This window comes from Pantherophis guttatus, chromosome 1 (assembly GCF_059756535.1).
Source record: "Pantherophis guttatus breed Tessera chromosome 1, ASM5975653v1, whole genome shotgun sequence".
In the NCBI taxonomy this organism is placed as follows: Eukaryota; Metazoa; Chordata; class Lepidosauria; order Squamata; family Colubridae; genus Pantherophis; species Pantherophis guttatus.
Genome location: NC_142063.1, coordinates 328,754,156 through 328,780,535, shown reverse-complemented (window position 1 = coordinate 328,780,535; position 26,380 = coordinate 328,754,156). Strand labels below are relative to the sequence as shown.

At 41.3% G+C, this 26,380-nt stretch overlaps 1 protein-coding gene across 4 annotated transcripts in view; it reads right to left on the bottom strand.

Moving 5' to 3' along the window:
- The window catches only part of SRRM3 (serine/arginine repetitive matrix 3), a 205,120-nt gene extending 182,273 nt beyond the window's left edge, over positions 1-22,847 (bottom strand). For all 4 annotated transcript variants that reach the window (XM_060693164.1, XM_060693161.1, XM_060693166.1 and 1 more), the window contains exon 1: positions 22,567-22,847. The gene's annotated coding sequence lies outside the window, so the exon portion shown is untranslated. The remainder of the gene's footprint in view (positions 1-22,566) is intronic.
- Between the last annotated feature and the right edge of the window lie 3,533 nt (positions 22,848-26,380).

Below are 26,380 nucleotides of genomic sequence, written 5' to 3'. Positions count from 1 at the left end.
CCTCTGCAATAATCCTTTTATACTAGGGGTCAGCAACCCGTGGCTCTGGAGCCGCATGTGGCTCTTTCATCCCTCTGCTGAGGCTCCCTGTCGCTGGTTGACGCCACAATTTTGAGAGGAGCTTCTGGTTGGGGGAGGGCACGCCAGGAGGGGACTCTATGGCAAGGGGTGGGTTTTCCGGTTGGTTCCACAATTGATAGGGCTTTTGGTTAGGACAGGTAGAGGAAAAAGGACAACGCACTAGGAGGAGACTATGGTGGGGGAACTAGACTTGCAGTCGGCTCCAGAATTGAATGGGGGTGCTTCCGGTTAGGACTTTTGTGGCTCTTTGAGGTTTAAGGTTGCCAATCCCTGTCTTATATTATACTCCCCAATGGCTGGCTTTCCAAGGCATAAAGCTCTTAATTCCGGAATTAAAGTACAATTATCAAGACTAGTGGCCATTGATAGATTTTTTGACCTTATTTATTTAGCGTAGATCTATTATTGCCATTCCGCCCTACAGACCTCTGGCCTCATTATGATATCTGGGCAGGAAATGTGATGATTCTCTTTCTTTCAAGCATCCTCGGTGATCACTAAATTTGGAATAATAGCGAACTTCACAGCATTAGCTCTTTGCAATGCTGTGAGTCTTCATTGTGAAGTTGTACATATATTCTCTTAAAACTCATTTTTATATAATACACCAATTATTTATACTTCAGGCTGAATTCATGCCTATGTTATTTTGAGTGATGCATTAAATCTAAACGTATGGCATCTTTTTTTAAAAAGCCCCTTTTGATACCTCCTCCTCCCATCCCTCCTGGGGCACTTACAAAAATTCACTGAGTGGCTGAATATAGTGTCTGTTACTCCACTCCTAATCTACATACCATTAGGCTTCTTATCAGGATAGAAGTCAGACTTTCATTGCTAGGATTACTCAAAAACAACAAAATAACCAACTTTGCATCTTTAAAAGCAGTGCCCAAAGTGATGCATTTTGTTATTTCTTTTCATTGGAATTTGTTATTTCTTTTCATTGGAATTTTCCAGGTTTTAGTTTTATCTTTAGTTTTATTTGCTTTGGAAAGGCCTAAAGAACAAGCAGACATGAATAGCCTATGCCTTCTTCACAGTGGTTCTTCTTCAGAATTGCCTTCCATAATTTTGCACTCTCCAGATATTTTGGACTGATAACTGACATTATGCTTGACCTTCTTACCAATGGTCAAAGAAAATGTAAAGTAGTACAGTTCTGAGGAAAATGGTTCATTCTAGTTTTCTGGAGATCAAGTCCCCATTTGGCTTTTAAATATATGCTAGGCCAAATTCCAACTAAAAGCTGGAAGTAGGACAAAAATGAAAATTAAGATCTAATTATAATTTAATTGAATAATAATGTGATTATTCACCACCTTGGAAAGATTCTGGAGATTCACACCAAAGGAAGATGAATTTACTTTTGGTGATATTGGGACATATCAGAGGATCCTTGTGGCTTATAGAAGATCTTCCTCCTCCTCTGGGAGTAGAAAGATGATCTGAGAGGGAAATTAAGGTTGATCCCAGTCCTAAGAAGCAATGGAGACTCAGTTGATTTCCAAGTATAATAGTTTTGTCTAAAGAGCTCAAAGCAGGATTCTGCTTGAATAATGACCTACATATGAGTTAAAACTCACCTTGTGAACAAGAGCTTTATAAAAACCGGTCTGATGATCTAACTAAGACTGAGCTAGAGAAGTTTAAAAGCTTTCAGTTCCATCCTGAAACTGAAAATATCTGTTTACGAACTCTCTACTGACATTTGGCAATCCATTGCCATGTATCTTGTAGAATTAGTTATTCTTAACCCTTACATTCGTTTGATGGTAAGTTGCAGCTTTATCTCAGGCTAAGCAGAAACATCCATACCAAGGGAAATCTAGGAGTCGGCCCTATAGCCATTTAAGTAGCCCGACAATATTATAATCTGTCTTCCAGCAAGGAATCTGCTTCTAAAACCTTGGTCTTACTGAAAAACCCCAGCTCCATCCAGCCTTCCCTTTCTCCATGAGAGGTTATGCCTTAGGAATTGAGTGATTTTTCTTAAATCAGAGCTAAAATTGCTGCCAACAGCTTCAACCACATAAAGCAGGGGTGTCAAACTCAAGGCCTGCGGGCTGGATCCAGCCTGCAGGATGCTTAGATCTGGCCCATGGGCTCACCCTGGAAACAGCAAAGGACCGGCCTGCTGTGCCTCTGCCAGTGAAAATAGAGCTCAGGAGGACCGCATACGCTCCATTTTCACTGGCAGAGTGTTGCAGGAAACCGTCACAGCCAAAAGAGGAGCTCGGGAGCCCTCGGTCCGCCACAGGCACCCTTGACACAAGTGATGTCCATCTGGCCACACCCACCCTGGTCACGCCTACCTAAGGTCAACCCTGAGGTCAAACACAACCCTGATGCGTCCCTCAATTAAATCGAGTTTGACACCCCTGGCATAAAGCATTGCTGAATTGCAACTGCCTGAAGCTCTTGCCCAGCATTGCTTTGGAACTGTCCATGGTCCTGACTCTTTGCGTGAAAGTTCCCCTGTGATTCTAACCAGAAGAAAAGAAAAGACTGTGATACCCAGCCAACACTCTCTCACTTTGCAGGGATTCAATTCATGATATGCCAACAGAACACTGTTACCTTCCCAGTGAAGTGGTACCTACTTATGACTTATATTTACATGCATATTTTTGTCCTAATTGGTATCTGTGTCAAAATCAGACATGTGGATGATGGGGTGAGTTAAAAGTAAATTGAATTGTCACTCAGATCATAGAAGAAATCCCCCACCCAAGAATGTATACAGTCTGGCCTTTTAGTAAAATAAAGCATTTTTTCCTCTGATGTGATCACAAGGTAGAAAAGGTTATAGAGGTGCAAATTAGCATCCACCTTACTGGCATTTCCTAAAACAAGACTGACCCAAAGGTGCTTTTCCAGGAGGCAACTGAACTTCCTTGTTTTTTCTTTTGAAGATGTTTTCTTCACCTTTGGGACGACCATGACCTAGATGACTGAGAATCTCTACAGACTAAAACAAGACTGACTTCCAGGTTTGATGCCTGATTGCAAAAGTCAATTTTATAATTATGTGTGCCTCATAGAGAGTACAAAACATTTATCCCTGGAATTATATTCATAGACACAAACTATCAGAAATTTGGTCTGTCTCCCTACAGTGGTTTTTTCCTCCTCTACCAATATAATAAGTCATCTCCCTGAAGATTCTTCTCTTTTAGCACAGTTGGCTAGTAGCCCAACAGCTAAATCTTTTCTCAACATTCTTCACATTGCTAGTTCAAGATTTGCCTGAGGCTGACAATGAAAACATTTTCTCTTTTTCATCCATTCTGTATCCTCTGACCTGAGTTCCTCTCCTTCAAACTTCTAGATTAACTGGATAATATCTCAAAAACAAGTGAAGCAGGAGCAATTTGCTATTAGGATGGAGTGAAATTGGTATTTTTGTTTCATAGCTCTATTTTCAGGGAGCTAAAGAAGAGAAGGAAACATTCTAAGATGGAAGAAAATTCATGGAAAGTGACAAGAGTAAAATAAATAAAATAAAACCTAATCACTCATTATCTCACATGAAACATCTAACGCACAAGCTATAAAATATTTTCAAATACGAAACATGATTGCATTTAACAATCAAGTATTACTAGGGAGGTTATACCATTATGCAGGAACTGTTTCAAAATACTTACTCAGTTGCATGCCCATATCCAAAAATCTGCCAATTACTAAAGAGAATCATATGTGACTTTTAAAATAAATCAAAATATTAAATAATATTACATAGCAATGCTGGATGAAGTCAACATTTTAAATACTCTTCCAAACAGTACAGAAAAAAACAGATAGAACAACTGTCCAATACTGGCTCCAATATGGAAGCATTTAATGTAAATGTAACTTTTTAGGAATAAGGGTTTAATAGCATACAGACAACATGAATAGGCTGCCATCTATTATGTCAACCAATCCCCGGAACAGTTTTGCAAATGTTATTAAAATGTTTCCCTTTTAATTTTAAAGATATTACAGTGGTGGAAGGAGAGAGAGAGAGAAGACATTAAAGTATGCAAAACAGCAGAAGCACAGAACTCGCCAAACTTACCAATAATTGATTCGGTATTAGGCCACTTTAGAATGCACAAGTCCATCTTGGAAATGACAACGCCACATTTAAATTGTAAGTGAAGAATCTGCACGGCTCTAATACTCATAGAAAAAGAAAGATGACGCTTATGCATAATTGGCTGTCAGTTTTAATGCAGAGCAGTGCAGAGCAGGCAAAAAAAACCCCTCAACAACCTCTTTTATTCTTGGAAAACTAATCAAGGGCTGGCTAGCAAAATCTGACTCCCCTTTGAGTCTGAACGAAATAATTGAAACTGGTTTGGAAAAGGGCTGTCTCTGGGTTTATAGGCTTGCCTTGGATGTACCCCATCTCAGTTTGCCATGGGACTGGAACATGCACTCCACTGTATTTCCATATATCTGCCTCCCTGTAGGGCAGATTCAAAGCTCCAAAACAAGCTTTGTCATTGCGGAACAAGGAACACAATTCTCTAAGAAGGCTACAAGGGCAGGCAAGGGGCAGCAATCCTATTTTTCATTATGCAACCCTCTGTCCACTAATCTGCAGTTGTCTGGCTTGTCACACATCAATTTAATCCCTTCAGGAAGGAATTACCCCCATGGAGCTTTTCTAGTAATGAAGTTACTATCACAATAAACAGGAGCCCTGCCCTTGAGAAGCTGTTAGAGATCTCCCACCCCACCCACCCCCCACTCCCCTGGGAATTGCATGGAGACTGTTAAGAAATCATTTGGCTCCAGCTGTAGTGCGTAGTGACTGTGTGATGAATTGTTCCTCCTGATCAGTTTTTTAATGCAGGGAATAAAGCTCTAATCTCAGGTTTACACATTGGACTCTATTATAAGATGCTTCTGAATTTTCCTGAAGGCCAACAACAATAGTACCATCATGGGAGTCTAGAGGGTAGGGGGAGAAGGGGAGTGATGAGACTTGCATGACAACATCGTGCTGTGTGACTTACCTCCTTGCATTAACATTGACGAAATGCGATGCGGAAAGAAAATTGTGAAATTTATGGGATTGTGTCTTTGCTTGAAGGAACCAAACAATTTAGGCATTGTTGCTACAGATGCCACTAGCTACCACTCCAGAAAGATTGATTTGGTCAAATAAGAGCTACTAAGCAAGGACTGTGTAGCACTTGGTTTGCAGATGTCCCCGAGGAAAATACTACAGACACGGCAGATGCTTCTTTCTATGGCAACAGGGATGCCCATTGCAGCTATTGAGTTAATGACATGAGGATCAGGTTGAGCAGACTGGAGGACCATATAATCTAATGCGTTCTCTCCCAAAGATGGCCAACACATCACTGAATGACTCTGTGAAGTTTACAAGCAGGACCCAATGGAATCAGCTCAGTCCATTTCTGATCCCCAGGAAGTGAGGTTCCGTTTCATTCTGAGCATGTAAGCCTATGAGTTCTAGTAACCCAGCATCTTTCTAAAATGATGGCTACACCTCCTCCATATAACTCCCCAATCAATGTGACTGTTGTTATGCTACCTGGTAATTATGGGAAATGAAGTCTTCAGATCCCCGTGTTGAAGACAAGGCTGCCCTTTCTTTGTCCTACTTAATCCAGTTTTAAAACCACTGGTTTCATGAATGTCACAACTTTTCATAGCAAAATACATTTCTTAAGTATGAGTTGTGCAGAATGTACGTTTGTGGGAGGAGGAGACTGTAGCTTTTCTGCTAAACATTTTCTCCATCACTTCGCCTGGATGTTCCTGATGTTCTTTCCAGGGATTGTGAAACAGTTCGAATAGCTTCACTGGAACAGACCACACAGCTCATCTAAGTGGTGCAGCAATTTGATGGCTATCTCATTTATCCTGTGTGAAAAACAATGTCAATTCCTGCTTGACCCAGTTCAACAGATACCAACTGTTCACATTACAAAATGAGCTCCTCCCTCGGTCAATTCAGGTCCCTTCATGTGCCAATGAAATGACTGGGTCAGCTGATCAGTAGCTAACACCATAGATGGGGATGAGGGTGTCCTGCATCAACATAACACACACATACAAAAGAGCTGAGGCTGGCATTGTGACATCTTTTCTGTTTTCACTCTCTTATGGATACTGCTGCCAGCAATCATATTTTCACCCCTTCTTGTGACCTTGCAGTGATTAAAATGACCATAAAGATGCAATGTCTTGAAAGGCCCACTCTCTAGGATTTAATCATTATTCTTGGAATGCTTAATTCAAATTCAGGTAAGCAATTTGCATGTACCAGAAATATCACTACCACCTTCTAGAACAGTTCTTCCCAAACATTTTCCTTCATTACCCCAAAATTCAAGGATTGGTCATATCTCCCTTCCTTCTGCACCGTTATAACTTTGGTCATAACCCAAGGACTATCTGAATTATAAAAACAATATCACTGAATGATATTTGTCATTTCAGCCAATTGCCATTGATAATTTCACTGATTTTTGTTTTAACAGGAATACTATGGAAGATTTCTGAATATATTTTAGTACACATGGCAATCTTTAAGTCAATTCAAATGTCCCTATTGTAAAAAGTATTATTACCCAAACAAAACCACTTTTATCCAATTGTGGGTAATTTACTCAAATTTGGGAAGCATTGCTCTAGATGAATTAGCTAGACCAATGAACTGATCTAGGACATGTTTCCCAGGACATGTAACCCCCTTATCATCCAGTTAAGCATGTTGTGTAAATAGGACCATTGGCTGATGGCCATTTAACTGATGAGAGTTGAGTCTCACAACATTTGGAAGACCAAAGACATATGTGCCAACTGGGTGGTACTCACACAACATGCTTAACCAGTTAAAGAATTATCCATTTTCTGGATACATACAATCCAATAAAGTAAACAAATAGGTTAACTTAGTATAACTTGTAAAGTTACCAAATATGATTAACAGTAACCAAGCTTAGCATGTTATGTCAATTCTGCCTCTATCTCTGACCTACGTTGAGATCCATGGTTTTCCTATAACAATAGCTACCATAATGTTCAGCAAGGATTCTCCTTGTGCAAAATTGGTAGACAAGGAGATTCCATTAAGGGTGATGTATAAAACGATATCATGTGTTGGCTGTACACAACCATGTAGTGGCTGGATTATGACACAGGTGATTTAAATTCTAGTCCAAATTCTAGCACTGCCTACCTTAAGAAAAGTGGACCTATATATGAGCATGTTGCCTCTATCTCATTATTAGAAGAAAGACAAACTATGAATCTAATTAACCAGTACAGGTGGAACTTTAAGGTAGTACCCAGGGGTGGGATTTAGCCGGTATGGACAGGTTTGGGCAAACTGGATGTTAATTTTAATCTGGTTCACCGAACTGGTTGTTGCAAGGATTGGCTGACCCCACCCACTCCACCCCTCCCCTCCCAGGAGTCTCCACGCAGCCCGTTTTGGATGCCAGATAAGTGAAGGACCTGCGCAGAGGCTCTGGGACGGCAAAAAATGGGCCTGGAAGTACCAGAAGTCCGAAAACAGACACGTTTCCGGCCTCTGGAGGGCCTCTGGGGCCCGGGGGAGGCCGTTTTCACCCTCCCAGAGGCTCAAGGGAAGCCTCTGGAGTCTGGGGAGGGCAAAAATATCCTCCCATGGTGCAGGAGGCCAAGTAAGCCACATTCATCATGGCCACGCCCACCCAGCAAACAGGCAGAGAACCAGTTGCTAAAATTTCTGAATCCCATCCCTGGTAATACCTATGAAGATCTCAATGTTTTTTAATGAGTTTGTGTTTTGTGTGTTTGCTTAGCATCCTCAAAATGGGAATCAGATGAGAATATACCCAGAGGAATGTACTAGGAAAGAAACTTTTAAAAGATTCATACCACCTTTTAGAATTGTCTCTGCTTTGCTCCTGTAGTAAAAATCCAGACCAGTGTTTCTCAATCTTTATTTATTTATTTATTTTATTTTATTTGTATACCGCCCTTCTCCCAGAAGGGACTCAGGGCGGTGAACAGCCAGAATTAAAAAACATACAAATGCAAAAGTTAAGATAATTAAAAAGAATTAAATCACTGGCTACCCAATTTAAAACCCCAAATCCATAAAATTTAAAATCCCAATTAAAAACCATTTAGGCTAGGCCGGCTTGATGAAATAAAAACATCTTCAGGGCTTTACAGAAGGTCCGGAGGTCCGGGATCAATCGTATTCCAGGAGGCAGCTCATTCCACAGGGCGGGTGCCCCCACAGAGAAGGCTCGCCCCCTGGGGGCCACCAGCCAACATTGCCTGACCAACGGCACCCCGAGGAGGCCCTCTCTGTGAGAGTGTATTGGCCGGTGGGAGGTTATTGGTAGCAGCAGGCGGTCTCGCAAATACCCTGGCCCTAAGCCTTGGCAGCTTTAAGATGTCTGGACTTCAACTTCCAGAATTCCACAGCTAGTTAGAGTTGTTGCGGTGGTTCTCCTCCTTTCTCTCTGACCGGTCGCAGTCTGTGTTGACAGGGGGACAGAGGTCGACCCCGAGGCCCCTCATATGTGGAGTGCCACAAGAGTTGGTCCTCTCGCCTCTCCTGTTCAACATTTATGTGAAGCCGCTGGGCGAGATCATCCATGATTTCGGGGTGGAATACCATCAGTACGCTGACGACACCCAGCTGTACATCTCCACCCCGGATCACCCCAACGATGCCCTTGAAGTGATGTCCCGGTGCCTGGAGGCCGTACGGATCTGGATGGGGAGGAACAGGCTCAGGCTCAACCCATCCAAGACTGAGTGGCTGTGGTTTCCGACATCCCGATATAGTCAGTTGACGCCATCACTGACTATTGGGGGCGAATCATTGGCCATCACGGAGAGGGCTCGCAACTTGGGCGTCCTCCTGGATTCACGGCTGTCTTTAGAAGAGCACTTGACGGCCGTGACCGGGAGGATTTTTCATCAGGTTCGCCTGATTCGCCAGTTGCGTCCCTTTCTGGATCGGGACTCGTTACGCACGGTCACTCATGCCCTTGTCACCTCCCACCTGGACTATTGCAACGCTCTCTACATGGGGCTCCCCTTGAGGAGCACCCAGAGGCTCCAACTGGCGCAGAGTGCGGCCGCGCGGGTGGTAATGGGAGCGACATGGCGTTCCCATGTAACACCCCTCCTGCGCAAGCTGCACTGGCTCCCGGTGGTCTTCCGGGTGCGCTTCAAGATTCTGGTTACCACCTTTAAAGCGCTCCATGGCTTAGGACCCGGGTACTTGCGGGACCGCCTACTACCACCAATAGCCTCCCACCGGCCGGTACGCTCCCATAGAGAGGGGCTCCTCCGGGTGCCGTCAGCCAAACAATGCCGACTGGCGGCCCCCAGGGGGAGAGCCTTCTCTGTGGGGGCACCTACTATCTGGAACGAGCTCCCCCCAGAGATACGGAGGATCCCGGATCTGCGCACCTTCCGCCGCGCCTTAAAGACCTTACTATTTCACCAGGCCGGCCTGGCCTAATTTTCCCCCTCTTTTATAAAAGATTTTTAAAATTTTAAATATCTTTTAGTATTTTATATATTCAATTTTAAATTGGTTTTAAAAATTTGGGGTTTTAAATTTGTCGGGGCCAAAATTATTTAATTTGATTTTATTCTATTTTTTAAATTTTGTATTGTATGTGTTTTTATTGTTTGGCTGTGCACCGCCCTGACTCCTTCGGGAGTAGGGCGGTATAGAAATCTAATAAAATGAAATGAAATGAAATGAAATGAAATGAAATGAAATGAAAAATACTGTGCAAACCATGCAGAACAGCAACAAGATTTATTCTTTATAATATTTAATTAGACCCAAACTAATCTCTAATCAGGGGATCAGGATCAATTTTTAAAAACTGCAGGTTATAACTCTAAAGTCTAACTTTTGAATTCCTTGCCCCATACTCAAAATTATTTTCAGGAAATTAGATGGGAAATTAGATGGGGATGACATTTTCAAGCATGTCAGAGGCTGCCTTTGCATAACGGATATACATCAGGTGATTCAAAGTCTAGTGGTAGCTGCATTTGCACAATGCAGTATATAAAACTTGGTTTGTTTTAACTTTTGTGAGGATATATGCCTATGGGAGGTAAGAGCGAGATACTGCATGATTTTCCTACATATGGCAATCTTCTATACGTAAGATTATAATTTTCCTCAACCAGTCATAATTGTAGTAATTTTCCTATGGTAATTGCCATCTACTTCTACATCCATCTTCCTACTGATGATACTCTTTCCTTCATTTTTCTGAGCGTTTTTCAATGGATCTGTGACAGATTGGTATGATAGTATACATAGTATGAACTTGGTAATTGGTGCCTCAAGTGAGAACTTAGTGTTATTTGTTTTATATGCTTTTCTAACTATCCACGGTATTTCTGAGGGTTTTTCCAATAGCAAAAGTTTAAAAACATTAGTGTTCTTTTTAACTTCTATCTTCTTCAAAGTCTGACTTCTGCAACCTCGGAGTTATAGGGGGAGAAAACCACTGCTTGAACAATTTTAATTATTGAAGATAATAGACCTGTAACAGCATTGGAATATTTTTTCCCTATTCTGAATATCTTTGCTACTCTACCAATTGCTAATCTGTGATGTATTTCTTGGCTGCTGGTTCCTTCACTTTTGATAGTTGATCCTAAAAGACGGACACTATCTTTTAATGTCTTCATTTTTAATTCGGAGTGCTATAGCTGTTGTTCTTAGTTTGATTTTCTATAGATTTAATAAAAGTTCCATTATTCCTATCGCTGTGCCCTTTATATTTCCATTACTTGAACTTGAAGATCATTTGCAATTTCAGGCATCAGAGTAGAGTTAACCAGCACAAAGACAGGTTGCTGAGATTCTGTTTCTCCAATTTTAAAACCGTGCCCGTTTTCTTCTAATCCATCATTTTTCACTATATATTCACATATCGGTTAAATAAATAAGGAAAGACCATATAGCCTTGTCTCATATACTTGCCAACCTGGAGTTAATCAGTTTCACCATGTTTTCTTGAAACTATAGTTTCTTGACTCATGTATTGGTTTTGCATAAGGACAATGAGACATTCTAAGAGTCCCTTTCACCTAAGGACATTCCATAATTTGACATGGTTGACCCAATCAAAGACATTCACTCATTCATTCATTCATTCATTCATTCATTCATTAAATTTTTATGCTGTCCATCGCCCCATTAGGTGACTTTGGGCAGCTCATAGATTATAGGCAATGGAGCACATTTTGACTTCTTCTTGGTATTCTTTGACTTTCTCAATTAGTCAACATGCATCATAATAATGTTTTGTATTCCTTGGCCTTTTGTAAAACCACCTTGAACATCTGGCATTTCACTTTCCACGACTTTAATCTGCATTGGATTATCCTAAGCATTCGTTTGCTAGTGTGTAAAATTAATGATATTGGGCAATAGTTACAAACTCTACAGTATTAGGTGTCCTTTCTTTATCATCGGGATACAGACTGGCTTTTTCCAGTCTGGTGCCCACTACATCATTCTCCAGATTTTCTGGTATAATTTAGTTTAGAACCTTTACAGATTTTTCTTCTATTGCTTGACATATTTCTGCATCAATACCTTCCAGTATGATAATAGCTACAGTACTGATCTAACTTCATCTTCTAAAATTAGCAGTTCTTGTAAATAGGAAATCATTTCTAAAATCACGTAATTTATCCCAAAATTTATCAACTGAAATGAGCTAGGAATGTAAGGTTGCTCACAATAAAGAAACAAGGGAAATGTTGTACAGTAGTCTTTAATCCCTATTATAAAATAGCAAAATAGCACTACAATTGCTAATCATTCAATAATGCAGATACATGTATATAAGTAGGATTGTGCAATGCTTCAGATTCAATTCCAAAATGACAATTCGGAGCATGTGAGAACCCAGCCTCTGTCTGTAACTCTTTAAAGGAGGGGTGGGGGAACTATGGCCCCTTTATGACCTGTGGACTTCAACTCCCAGAATCCCTGAGCCAGCATGGAATTCTGGGAGTTGAAATCCACAGGTCATAAAGGGGCCATTGTTTCCCAGCCCTGCAAAGCAACTTGTAAAATACAGGCTAAAATTCAATGAACAAGGACGCATATTCAATTTTGCAGCTACTAAGATTGTTGGATGAGCAGGCACAAAAACAGCCAGGGAAGTGATTAAAGCCTGGGAAACAGGCCCCTCGTCAGTCAACAGGAGTGCTGATTTATCACCAACCTATCAAGTACTTAGAAGACGAGGGCTAGGCAGCACAAGCAAATGACAGCCAACAAATTATCACTACCAGTTCACCTAAACTGGTAGTTTTGATAGTGATCAAAACTACCAGTTTAGGTGAACTGGTAGTGATAATTTCACCTGAACTGGTAGTTTTGATCACTACCGGTTCACCCGAACTGGAGCAAACCGGTAGCATTTCACCCCTGGACACATATATTCGCCTTCATTCATAAAATTCTGAAATCTGTGGGGCACGTAAAAAAATCACACTATACAACTCTAATCACAACGATTCCTAAATTACCCCCTGTGGGTGGAACATTTTTCCATTTCATTAGAAGCTTTTTCTTCCCATGTGTATCTTTTATTGATTGCCATTCTATAAAGCAGGGCAGCTGTTCTTAGACAGAGAGGGTTATGTAACTTGGCTGGCTACCTAGCGAGAAAATGGGGACATTAAGGAAAGCAGGCAGAAGGAGAGGAAGACAAGCCATTATAGTCTAAAACATGGTAACGTGAACCGTTACATATCTAAACGTTTCCCAACTCGTTTTGCTTGTCACAATGACATGACCTCTTCCAGCATATCTCCAGCCTGGGAAAGTGCCAAAAGCTTCACATATATTCAGAGGCAGGAGACCAAAAGAAGAAGTCCCTGACAAAATGCTGAAATGTGAAAACCGAGACGGAGGGTGCAAGACCTTTCTTGCTATGTGACAATGCACCATTTTTAATGACAGTACCAGAAGCCATCAAACCAATGGGATGCCAAAACAGGCTTTTTCTCTGCATCGAGCCATGGATCAAAAATGTATTAGATCAGTGGGAACATAATCCGCCTTGATCTACGCTACAAATTCAGAACTAGCAGCTTCCATGGGAAGGGCAAGAGGATCAGAACGATGAAAGCAGCCTCATGCCATATAAGCCTCACCTATTTTGTACCTGCCCGATATCAGCAAGCGAAGCAGAGCTAGCAGTGCACCAGCAAAATGCTGTTTTTGTCATTTCAACACCCATGGCAGAAGCTCTAATCTACACGGCCGTGCAGCCGTGAAAAACTCGGTTCCAGCCCTCTGAAGTTGTTAGTGAACTAGTATTTTTAATGTGACCGAAAGGGGAAATGATTAAATACACAGCTGGAGACCATCGTATTAATTATATTTAACTTTAAATGAACAGCTAGATGAAATCCCCCCTGACACACATTCCCCTTATAGTCCGGCGTATGCTCTCCCTGGGTATAGGTTGCACACCGTTAATCTAGATTGGTGTTTCTCAGTCTCGGCAAGTCCAAGGAGGAGTTGACGCGATTGTGAAAAGGAGAGAGAGGAAAAATTTCAAGAAGAAAATGCAATGTACGTAGAGGTCTATGGACGATGTGAAAACAAGGATAACTTTGCAAGGATTAAAAGGCATGGAGAAGTATAGTGAATGATGTTGGTTTAAAGTAGATTTAGCTAGTTAGTTAATTAGTTAGTTAGTTAGTTAGTTAGTTAGTATTTATTTATTTATTTATTTATTTATTTATTTAGTATTTATTTATTATTAAATTTATTTCCCACCCATCTTGCCACAAGGTGACTCTGGTCAGTTTATAAACTCGGCAGCTTAAAACAATAAAACTATACAAATATACAAACATATACGTATACATACACACACATATATACATACATACACACACACATCTACATATATACATATACATGCATACATATACATACATTCATATACATATAGAAACGTGCATATACATACACATACATATACAGGTAGTCCTCGACTTATAACAATTGAGCCCAAAACTTCTATTGCTAAATAAGATATTTGTTAAGTAAGACTTGCCCAGTGATGAAATCCAAATTTTTTTACTACCAGTTCTGTGGGCATGGCTTGGTGGGCGTGGTGTGGCTTGGAGGGTGTGGCAGGGGAAGGATACTGCAAAATCTCCACTCCCTCCTCACTCCAAGGGGAAGAATATTGCAAAATCTCCATTCCCACCCCACTCTGGGCCCAGCCAGAGGTGGTATTTGCTGGTTCTCCGAACTACTCAAAATTTCTGCTACCGGTTCTCCAGAACCTGTCAGAACCTGCTGGATTTCACCCCTGGTCTTGCCCCATTTTACAATCTTTCTTGCCACAGTTGTTAAGTGATTCACTGCAGTCGTTATATTAGAAACATGGTTCTTAAGTGAATCTGGCTTCCCTGTTGACATTGCTTGTCAGAAGGTTAAAAAGGTGATCACATGACCCTGGGACACTGCAACCGTCATAAATATGAGTCAGTTATCCAGCATCCAAATTTTGATCACATGACCACGGGGATGCTGCGATGGTCATCAATGTGAAAAGCAGTCATAAGTCACTTTCTTTAGGGCCATTATATTATAAAATTATAATAACAATGATAAATTATGATAAAAAGATGGGGAGGGAACTATATTTCTTTTCCTTTGTTTACCTCATACCTTATTTTCTTTGACTTGGTGTTTCTTTTCTGCACATTATACAACGTAGCTTAACCTAGAAAGGAATATGCACAGACACAAAACAATTTGGTTTTTTTAACCAACTACAGAACGGCTGTTGAGAAGTAAACAGACTACTTAAAAAGAAACAGGAGCCTCGTCACTATAAGAGGACTGAAAAAGCACAACCCGGTTCTAAACCACAAATCTCTTTAGAAGGGTCAGATTAAACGTATGCAAGCAACCCAACCCATCCGCACGAATTCTGGAACCAAGCTGGGGAGGATGAGAACAAAGGCAGAGATCAACTGGGAAGAGAACATTTCATAGACCCTCTTAATGGCAATGTCTTCCTTAAGCCATTACAAAGATCACAAAAGAGCAGACAAAGTTTATTGAATTGCATCGCAGTATAACGGCGACGTCTTTAACTGACCTGATTATAAGTGTTTCGTAATCCTATGAAAACCTCTTATATAGGATTCAAAATTAAACTGCCCATCGTGCCAATTAGGGCTCCTTCTAATTTGCTGCCTGTATTATCGTGTATACCCTGTTTCCCCAAAAATAAGACATCCCCTGATAATAAGCCCAATCGGGCTTTTGAGTGCATGCACTAAAATACCATCCCCCTGAAAATAAGCCCTCCCCAAAAATATTTAAATGCATGCACAGCCGATCCCCGCCATTTCCTCTGGTTTCTTCCATGCATCCCAAAATAATAAGATGTCCCCGAAAATAAGGCCAAGCGCTTATTTTGGGGTTCAAAATAAATATAAGACAGGGTCTTATTTTCGGGGAAACACGGGTAGTTAGTTTTTTAAAAAAAATCTGGCAAGTTACTCATTCCACTTCTCATTCCTTATAGTGGATTTAACTTAAATGAGAAAAGTGTGTCTTTTGTGATAACCATCATCAAGAAAACAAATCTTCTCTACATTGTCCCATCCCTTCCTCCCTCACCCCCCCCCCCACACACACATACAGGGTTAGGCTAGCTATCTCCAGTGTTGGTGTCTCTGGCAATGTTACAACTGTTAGAATTCCCAATTTACTACTAAAAAGCTCCAATTTAAGCCCCGGATCACCACGATTGGACTTGCTCGCCTCTTCCCATCTCGGGAACTCTAATATTAACCAGCTCTCCAGTCTGGAAAGCTTTATGGAGAGAATTCCATCCTGTTAATTCCATCTCTTCCTTTTCATCTGGCACAGAGCTCTGCTTGGACAATAACAGGTTGTGCTTCCCTTTTATTGTGAAGGTTTTATATCCAGGGAGCAAGATCAAGGCCTGGTTCACTTACTTCTTGACATCTGAAAAGCTAAAAGTCTAAGGGTTAATTATAAGCCACTTTAGATTGTAAATATTTAAGAACATTTCTCTTCTTTAAAAAAAACCAAAAAGTACTGATAAATGAAAACAACGGTGTAGGAAAATGGCTAGTGCTATTTTCTCTCCGTCACTCCCTCTGTAGTTTTATTGCTGCAAAGACAGGGTTTTGTTTGCTACAGTACTTGTTTACAAAAGAAAAGAGAGTAAAATCACTTGCCTGCTCAGTAGCCTATAAACTACTACCTACCCTGTTTTCCTGAAAACAAGACATCCCCTGATATTAAGGCCAATCGGGCTTTTGAGAGCATGCACTAAAATAAGCCTCCCACCCAAAAATAAGCCCTCCCCAAAAATATTTAAACGCAGAGCTGGAAATCAGGTAAGATGGCAAGAGGAAGAAGGAGGAATGATTGGCCCAAAGTGACCCAGCTGACTTCATGCCTAAGGTGGGTCTAGAACTCATGGTCTCCCCATTTCTATTGCATTCTACCAGACTGGCTGTCATGTCATTTCTCCTACTCTTACTGCTGATCTCCTGCCATTCAAAATGTTCTATTGTTCATGATTGATCAGCAAATACAACCTTTGCTCAAATCACAATGTCTTATACCGGTGGTGAAATCCAATTTTTTTTTACTACCGGTTCTGTGAGCGTGGTATGGCTTGGTGGGCATGGCAGGGGAAGGATACTGCAAAATCTCCATTCCCACCCCACTCCAGGGGAAGGATATTACAAAATCCCCATTACCTCCCCACTCCTGGGGGAAGGATATTGCAAAATCTCCATTCCCATCCCACTCTGGGGCCAGCCAGAGGTGGTATTTGCCAGTTCTCCCAACTACTCAAAATTTCTGTTGCTGATTCTCCGAACTGCTCAAAATTTCTTCTATCGGTTCTCCAGAACCTGTCAGAACCTGCTGGATTTCACCCCAAAGACACAAAAATGGAAGGATTTCTTTAACCATAAAAGAAAGCAACAATATAATCAACGATCAACATTTTGCTATCTTTGAAGGCCAAAAACTAAGCAGACCCTGCCATAGCGTGGGGAGGAGGAGGAGGAGGAAGAAGGAGGAGAAGGAGAAGGAGAAGGAGAAGGAGAAGGAGGAGAAGGAGAAAATATGTCACCTAAGGGTCCATTCTGCTTAATGGTGATTCACCCAGGGCCATCTGTAGCATGTGTGTGTATTTATGTGTGCGTCAAATCCTGCAAAAAAAAATGGTATCATGCTCAAAGCCCTACCTTTTGTATGTGCAAAGCATGCATCCGTTGCAATGTCCTGCCCACCATCTGGCAGATTTGACATGCATACATATACAGATGCCTTGATTCTCTCCCTTCCAAACTCTCCAGAAGCCTAATTCTCATTTTTCAATTAGCAAGAACAGAGCCAATTCTGGATGTTAGGGTTGGAGGAGAAGGAGGAGTTGCTTTGTTTTTTGAAAATCCCAGTTCCTACAAGCGATATACTTTTGATCTTAGCCTGATTCTTCCCCACATAGTTAGGAATGTATTATTATCATTCCTATTGTTGCTGTCTATTTATCAGCTGTCTCTTAAAACAAGTTCTTTAGGCAAGGTAAAACAAAACAATTAGTTTTGTATAATTAAATATCAAATTAAGATCCTAAACAACCCTAAAACTAGCACAAGAATGATTACATTCTTACACTCTGGCAAGTGCTTTGAAATGTAACAAGAACTAAAACCATCTCGGAACTAAAAATAGTGCAAATGTCATCAGCAACAAAGTCTTTGCAAGTCAAAACTGGGTTTGCCCGTAGTTAATCAGTTCAGCGAAAGACCTAATGCCTGGTCTTTCTACAATAGGATAAACTTGGTTCGTTTAAACCTTGGCTTCTTTTGTGCAGGCAAATCATGTTTGGTTTCAGTGTGTTTGGTGAAGTTTATGAGTCTATGTATTATTGAGACTCAGAAAATGGGTCAATTCAGTGACCAAGTTAAGTGTGTGGATGCAAGCGCTAAATTATACATTAGATCTTTAAACCTCCCCATTAATCTTTCAAAAGGATGCGGCTCTTAAAGGTCCAGGAGATTTTTTTTTTTTTAAAGGGCTTGTCTGTCACTGAAAAGACAAAATGTGGGTGCCAGACAAACAGTCCAAAAGAAAGCTGTCCCCAGACAAGAAATGCATGTTTTGCCTCGGTTGCCTCCGGTGACAAGGAAATGGACAGTCATTAACTTTCTCAGCAGTGACATTCAGTAATTTATCTAATTAGATTTTTAAAAGGAGGGGGGGAGCAAAAGCAAAACAGGCATGGAGGGACCGGAACTGAGATTTCACAAATTGTGAGCTCTAAGCAATATTACAGGAAATCGAGAACTTGTTAAGAAAACACTATCTTGGTGAGAAGGTACTGTGAATGAGAGCTTCTTTCCAGCTGATGCCAACTGAACCTGTTGTAATGAGAGTTGTAGACCAATGCATCTAAGAAGCTGCCAGCAAGGAGAAGGCTATATCTATGGGTTAATTTTATAATGGTCCAATGGACCAAGGGACACCCAATTTCAAATTATCCCTTCAGGCTCCACGAAACTCATTGACCTACTCTCTCAACCTACTTGAAGATAAATTGGCAAAACCCATGCAGATCAGTTTAAGACTATGGGGAGAGAATGAAATACAACCATGATTTTAATCGCTGTCGTATGGATCATCAACAACAGTTCAACACATCCTCACTGTGAACTGAAAACAGAGCCAAGAACTCTATCATCCAACTGTTTGCAGCCAAAAATATAATATAACATAATAGGAAGAGGTGAGGGAGCCAAGTTGTATCCTGCAAAGGAAACAAAGATATAACACTCACCTGCTTCAAGAGGCTAATACTGTACATAAGACTTCCTTCTCGATAATTGCATTCAGACAACATGCTTAACCAAGTAAAGTAGAGACCAAGTATCATGATATGTACAATGAGCTATGTTTTGCTAGCTTTTTATGGCTTAATGTGCTCTGCGAACTCACACCCTTTGATTAGTTTATGGTGCAATGTATTGCACCGCTCTGCAGAATACAATACCATGTATTGTATGAAGTAGACACATTCAGCAGCCATCACATTAAAACATTTCTGTGCACTCAGTGCAATCAGTCTCTCCACCTCACTTTTCTCATCTGTAAAATGGGTGTGCCTCTGGCTTCCCTTTCAAGGATTTTTCTGCATGTTAAAATGTTAAAGGTAAAGGTAAAGATTCCCCTCACACATATGTGCTAGTCGTTCCCGACTCTAGGGGGCGGTGCTCATCTCTGTTTCAAAGCTGAAGAGCCAGCGCTGTCCGAAGACGTTTCTGTGGTCATGTGGCTGGCATGAATGCCAAAGGCGCACGGAATGCTATTACCTTCCCACCAAAGGTGGTCCCTATTTTTCTACTTGCATTTTTTACATGCTTTCAAACTGCTAGGTTGGCAGAAGCTGGGACAAGTAATGGGAGCTCACCCCGTTATGCGGCACTAGGAATTCGAACCGCTGAACTGCCAACCTTTCGATCGACAAGCTCAGCATCTTAGCGACTGAGCCACCATGCCCTTAAAATGTTACAAAAGTTCAAAGCAGCTGTCACAGTGGCCACAATGAAAAATTCCTTGCAGAAATGGGTAAATCATTATCCAGTTGTAACTATTGTTGGCTCAGCCTGAATTATAGAGGACCACAAGACCTAGGGTGGCTGAAGGAATATACAATATTCCTTCTCCAACATAATGTATACATCATCAAAAAGTGGCGACGCAATTAAACGATGAGCCAGTACGTTTCTGATTCAAATCCTGTCTTTGCCAGGACCTTAAAAAAAAAGCTAATGTCTCTCTGCCCCCACCTAGTAGTTGCTACCAGGATTAATGTATGAAATTTATCAGGACATGAAACAATTGCCCAGCTGGGAAAAGGGCCCAGCTCAGTGGCACATACTTTATTCATGCTCAGTACAACTACAGAAAGAAGTCTTGCAAGCCAATGATTCTTCTCATTATATCACACTTTTCCCCTGGGAGCTGAAGGTGGCATATCTGTGGATTTTCCAATTTTTATTCCTAGAACCAATGTGGGCTATGAGAGAGAAACTCAGTCACTCCATGAGTTGAAGGAACTTGAATCCAGATCTCCTTCCCTGGTTCCAATTTTAAAAAAAAACTCCTTATCTGGTGTTCTCCAGATAGTTAAGATTATAATTCTCACAAACCTGCCATTCTGCCAGTTATGTTAGCTAGGAATGATGCAAATGGTAATCTTACATAATCAGAGAGAGCACCTGATTGAGGAAAGGAAGAGTAGGGACATCCTGGAGATGGGCAAATAGTCTGCCTCCTGAGGCAGCTTGATATTAATATGACAATAAATAAATAAAATAAATAAATAAATAAATATTTTCAACTATCCAAGCAATGAGCTGACCCAAAGAACTCTCAGAGAGTGTGATATTCATGTACCTCTTTTATTTTTTATTTTTTATTTTATTTTTATTTATTTATCTTTTATTTTATGTCCCCAGCACTTCAGAATCATGGTTGGGTTTGCATAAGACACTTAACCAGGTAATTTAAAAATCTAGTGGCTGTATATGTATAACATGTAAAGGGGAGGAGTTGATTTGTTTGTCTCAGTGGTTCAGTGGGTTATATTAACCTAGTCCATTGGATTATGGTTTAATTTATTGAATGAACCCAAACTGATGAGACTGATTACCAGATTAAATAACCAGCCATGTTCACCCATGTTAAATCCTAAACAGGTAAAATCTCACAAGCAATGTCTATGTTCACATAACATGCTTATTCATATCCTGATTTAACATTATGGCCAGACTGACAACAAATATGTGAAATCAATAGCTGAATTCCCACTTCACGATGAAATACCACCTATACCATTTTAATCTAGGGTGCTCCACGGATTCAAGCTTAGATCTTATGCTGCTGAGCCCAAAGGATCTCCTTAACTTAGCTTACGTCATTTACAAGCTACTCTCTATTTCTGTATATAAGCAGATGGTTCTGTTCACATACTTATGCAAAGTCTTACACACTGATTGGCTGAACTGTTTGCACAATTCATGCTTTCTTTTCACCTTTGCCTGGTCTTAGGTGTTCCTGTTATGCCTTTTCTTGCAACCGATACAGAAAACTTCCGTTTTGCTGTGCAACTTTCCATGTGCCAAAATGTGCCCTCTGCAAATACAGAGGATTCCCCTTAGGGCGCTTCCCACAACAGTCAGAGCAGAATGCAGGAATTATGCCAATTTACCAAACTGCACCTTCAAATCTCCCGGGAATGTTTCTAAATTATCCTTGGTGAATTATTCCAAAAAGCTACTTAATGCCCTAAAATGGACTAAGGTTCTTATCTTCCCTCTCTCCTCTGTTGTCTTTGCAGAAATGTGATCCACCCTATAACCCAGTGGAGGAAGAAAAAAAAAAACCTTAGGAAACCTCCAGGTCATCTTCTCCTAGGAAAAGATTAGAACTCTCTCTACCCACCCCCCCAAAACACAAAAAAACAAAAAAAAAACCCACCACTTTTAATTGTTTTGCTCCTGGACTTGGGTGACCATATAAAGACATTGGATCTTTAGGAAAATAACATGGAACGATGTACAATTCCAGGGATGTTCCACTCTTGCTGAACATTAATTTCCAAAACATATAACTATGTTCCCTCTCCCTCTCCCTCTCCCTCCCTCCCTCCCTCCCTCCCTCCCTCCCTCTCTCTCTCTCTCTCTCTCTCTCTCTCTCTCTCACACACACACACACACACACACAGGGAAGACCTAGGTATATCTCCTAATCTCCCTTCCCCATCCAAAAGAGAGCTGTCAAATTACTCTAAGTCAACATCCCCATCCTCTCAGGGATCAATGCCTTGCTTTTAATTTCTCCACCAGACAACTGGAGAAGGAGTGCATTCTTTTGAAATCGAGCCAAGTCTCAAGAGCTTCCCCATGAAGCCCTTTGGGTTATTGTCTTCTTCCTTTACGGAACAAAACAAATCACATGGGGAGACTCTGAGGGGGTGCAGAGTCTCTCATCTGCCTCCTTCCCCCAAGAGGCATAACCACTATCCACCTTCTGCTCTCTCCGCCACCCCCATCCCACCCACCCCCACTCACGAGGCTCCCGTTCTTTCCACTGATCTTTGCAGAGAGAGAATACCAAACCCAATCAAACAGACACAACAGATGGGACTGCAGCCAAAGAAACCTCTTGCTAAGCTTTCCTGCAAACCCCCCCCCCCACACACACACACACACACCTCCTCCTCCACCACCACTGGTACTTCTCCCTTAGGCAACTGCAGGGCTTCGCGGTCGCCAGCTCTCTCCCCACGGCCCCCACTTTCCTCCCCTTCGGGCCAAGGCAAGCAAGGGGGTCCCCCTCCACCCACCCCACCCCCTCCTGTCTTATCATACCTTGCTGGGGAATTCTGCGCCCTTGTGATCTTGTGTCCGTGCCAGTCACTGCAGCTGGGTTTGGCCTCGCCTCTCTCCTTGCCAGCCTCTTCTCCCTTCTGGATTCCCCGGGATCTCAGCCTTTCTCTGCCTTCTGCTTTTCCTCGGATTCTTGCCCCGGCTTCGGCTCCGTCCCCGGCTTCTTCGCCGGCCAATCTTGCTTCACGACAATCGCCCTGCCGTTCTCTTTCGGAGCCTCCCCCAGTGAACGGCTCCTGAAGTGCTGGACAGCTCAGCACCATAGAGTCAGCCCTGGCGTGGTGCAAGACCGTCACCTGACTCCCGGCGTTCACCTTCCACAGAGCCCCCTAAAGACGGGAGGAGAAGGAAACAGGCAAGAAGCTGAAAAGGGAAGAGAAAATGCTGTATACCGTAATCCAGTTTTATGGTGCGCGCGCAGAATAGACTAGACTAGACTAGACTAGACTAGACAGACTAGAATAGAATAGAATAGAATAGAATAGAATAGAATAGAATAGAATAGAATAGAATAGAATAGAATAGAATAGAATAGAATTTCTGTGTGTGTGTGTGTGTCTATGCATGTGTGTGTGTGTATGTGTGTGTGTGTGTATATATATGTATGTGTGTGTGTGTGTGTATGTATAGATCTATTTCAAGCTATTTAGCTCTCATCAGCTAGCCATACCCTTACCTGGATTTGATAGCTTGAAATAGATCTATACTAGTCTCCCTTTATTTCTTTATCAGCGAAATATAAATTTGGTATAAAAAATGGTTTGTCGTGAATGCAACTGCTTGAGGGCTCCTGGATTGGAGCTGAAATGCGGCAAATGGAAGACTATATTTTCGAAAGCAAAACAAACTGGCTTCTGTCTTTTTCAGTAGTTCTGGTATAAATAACACGTAATAGTCCATATGAGAGTGGCATTATTAAAACGGGCAGCGTGACTTGCTTCTAGCAGGATAAAAATCTGTAGAGATTCTCAGTCATCCAGGTCATGGTTGTCCTGAAGGTGCTTTTTTTCAAGAGGCAACTGGACTTTCTTGTCTTCTTCTTTGAAGACGTTTCGCTTCTCATCCAAGAAGCTTCTTCAGCTCTGACTGGATGGTGGGGAATGGAAGGATCTGCAAAGAGTATAAATCCTTCCTGAAAAAGCACCTTTGGGACTTCTAGCAGGATATGGAACCATCTGCAAAACTCTGGTTGGCCACCAGAGGGGAGGAATTCCTTGACTGGCACATCTGGTACTTGTCTGGATTTTGCAGCTCTGCTATATTAAACTGAATTTAAGGAATCAGACAGGCAGTTGGGCTCTCTTCTCAGAATTGCTCTCCATCATTTTCCCCCACTCTCTATAAAATATTCCATTTTATCTATTAAATTATTTATTTATGACATTTATCTGACCGCCTGAAACCAACCAGGCAGCAGGAAGCTTATAGAATATTAAAACAAGAATGTGAAATCAGAATGAGAATGAAATAAATTCCATTCAATAAATTTTGTAAATAAATAAAAATAATAATAGCTATTTTCTGAGCACGTGAAATTTTCCAAGAACTGTTTTTTTTAAAAAAAATCTCTTATTTATTATATTTATTCATTTGCACTTAACAAAAAGAAAACCCTGGATGTTTCCTGAGCAAGTTATAATTTTCATGTGGTTTACTGATGGATGGTTCTGTTTTGACTATATAAGGTCAGCCTTCAGCCAATGAACAATGGCAATTACAATACAGGAGTTGAACACCGAATTCACCTTGAGTAGTGTTTTATTTGCTTAACTGGTTGAATGGATGCTTCCAGTATCAAGAAGAAAACTCTGAAGCTTCCCGTTTTACTGCAGATTCTATTTGTGCCATTGATGTCTGTGAACAAGGATGAGGCTAATAAGGAAACTGTCCGATATTTTTAAAAACCAAATGCAAAGATATCAGTTAAGGAGATGAATGTCAGCAAAGAGATTTCATGCTGTAAGAACTGTGTTCAGTCTAGGCCAGCATCCTATTTATAAAAGACACCAATTATATTCTTTTAGGAAAGCCTCTAAGAAGTAATAACGCTAACAGACAGCTTTGGTTTTATATAGCCAGTCAAATGTAAGCAAGTAACAATTAAACACATTTTGGCTTAGTTCAGGAATAAGAAATCTTTTGGCCCAGGGTGCTTTGGGAATTTGGAATACATGGTAGATACACTTATAAAATAGATGCCATCAGGGCTTGCCTATGGCAGGCTTCCAAGTAACACCCCAACCAGGGGTGAAATCCAGCAGGTTCTGACAGGTTCTGGAGAACCAGTAGCAGAAATTTTGAGTAGTTCGGAGAACTGGCAAATACCACCTCTGGTTGGCCTCAGAGTGGGGTGGGAATGGAGATTTTGCAATAACCTTCCCCTCAGGAATGGAGTGGGATGGGAATTTTGCAGTATCCTTCCCCCCCCCATGCCCACCAAGCCACACCACGCCCATCAAGCCATGCCCACAGAACCAGTAAGGGGGAAAAAAATTGGATTTCACCACTTCCCCCAACCAAGTAAGACTCCAAGGAAATCAGTTCCTCAAAGATCCATTTTATTGGAGATGTCATATTGGCACATCTGGGAAAACCCAAATCTGAAATCTCTTGGGTTTTCCCCACCCAAAAGAAAGTCAAAGTCTCTTCCCCTGCACCCACATGTCCATCGCATGGTCCAATCAATCCACTGTCCCAACTGGAGATGCCTCCCAGTCACACCACTCCAGGTGCATCCTTGACTCTCAGAGAAAAGAATGTTGTTATGGCTAAATAACTCTACCAGCTCTATACAACCCTCCTCCCACTTTCCCACAGCACTAAGTGTGGCAGCCCTGAAGATCCAAAAGAAAAGATGGCTGACCGCCTAGTCATAATACCCATAAACTGGAAGGCCAATTAGTGACCTCCTTCTTCAATTAGACCTTTTAAATAAAGGAGTCCACAGGATATGGTCAAAAGATGGTGGCCACAATAGTTCATTTGAAACTGGATCCTTTTATTATGAGCACTGTGCATGTCACATACATAAACAAATAGCTAGATCTTCAAGCATCCCATGGTCTGCTTTGTCTCCATCCTCTGGGTACCTTGCTTAAGTGAGATATTTGTGTGGCACAAACATAGCTATTGAAATAGAAGAAGCTAGTCTACAACATGTCACCTTCCTATTTACTTTATTTTATTAAATTTATAAATGTCAGGAAGGTGGAACAGGAAGATATTATAGGGAAGAAGTAAGATATCTGGAATATATTCATGTCTTCAACTGCTAGGCTCTTTGTTCCAGATTCAACATGTTGCATTACTTCAATTAGGTGATTGAATGGATCGCATATTTTTAAAAGAAACATTTCTATTAACCCAATCAGCCAATGACCCAATAAAATTTTGTGGGTGGATTTTGGCAGCAGAAAGTCACACTAAATGCCTATGGAGATTCTCAGTCATCCAGGTCATGGTTGTCCCAAAGGTGCTTTATCAAGAGGCAACTGGATTTTCTGGTTTTTCTTTGAAGATGTTTTACTTCTCATCCAAGAAGCTTCTTCAGCTTCTTGGATGAGAAGCAAAACTGAAAAAGCTTCTTGGATGAGAAGCGAAACGTCTTCAAAGAAAAACCAGAAAGTCCAGTTGCCTCTTGAAAAAGTACCTTTTGGTTTCACTAAATGCATTCATAATCTTCATTTTGGCAATCAAAAGCCCTCAGCCACTTTGTCCAGATAAGACCTACTGTTAGGTTCAGCTTATAGCTTACTCCTAACTTGTTGGTCAGGCAATATATCTGTTTCTTTAAGAA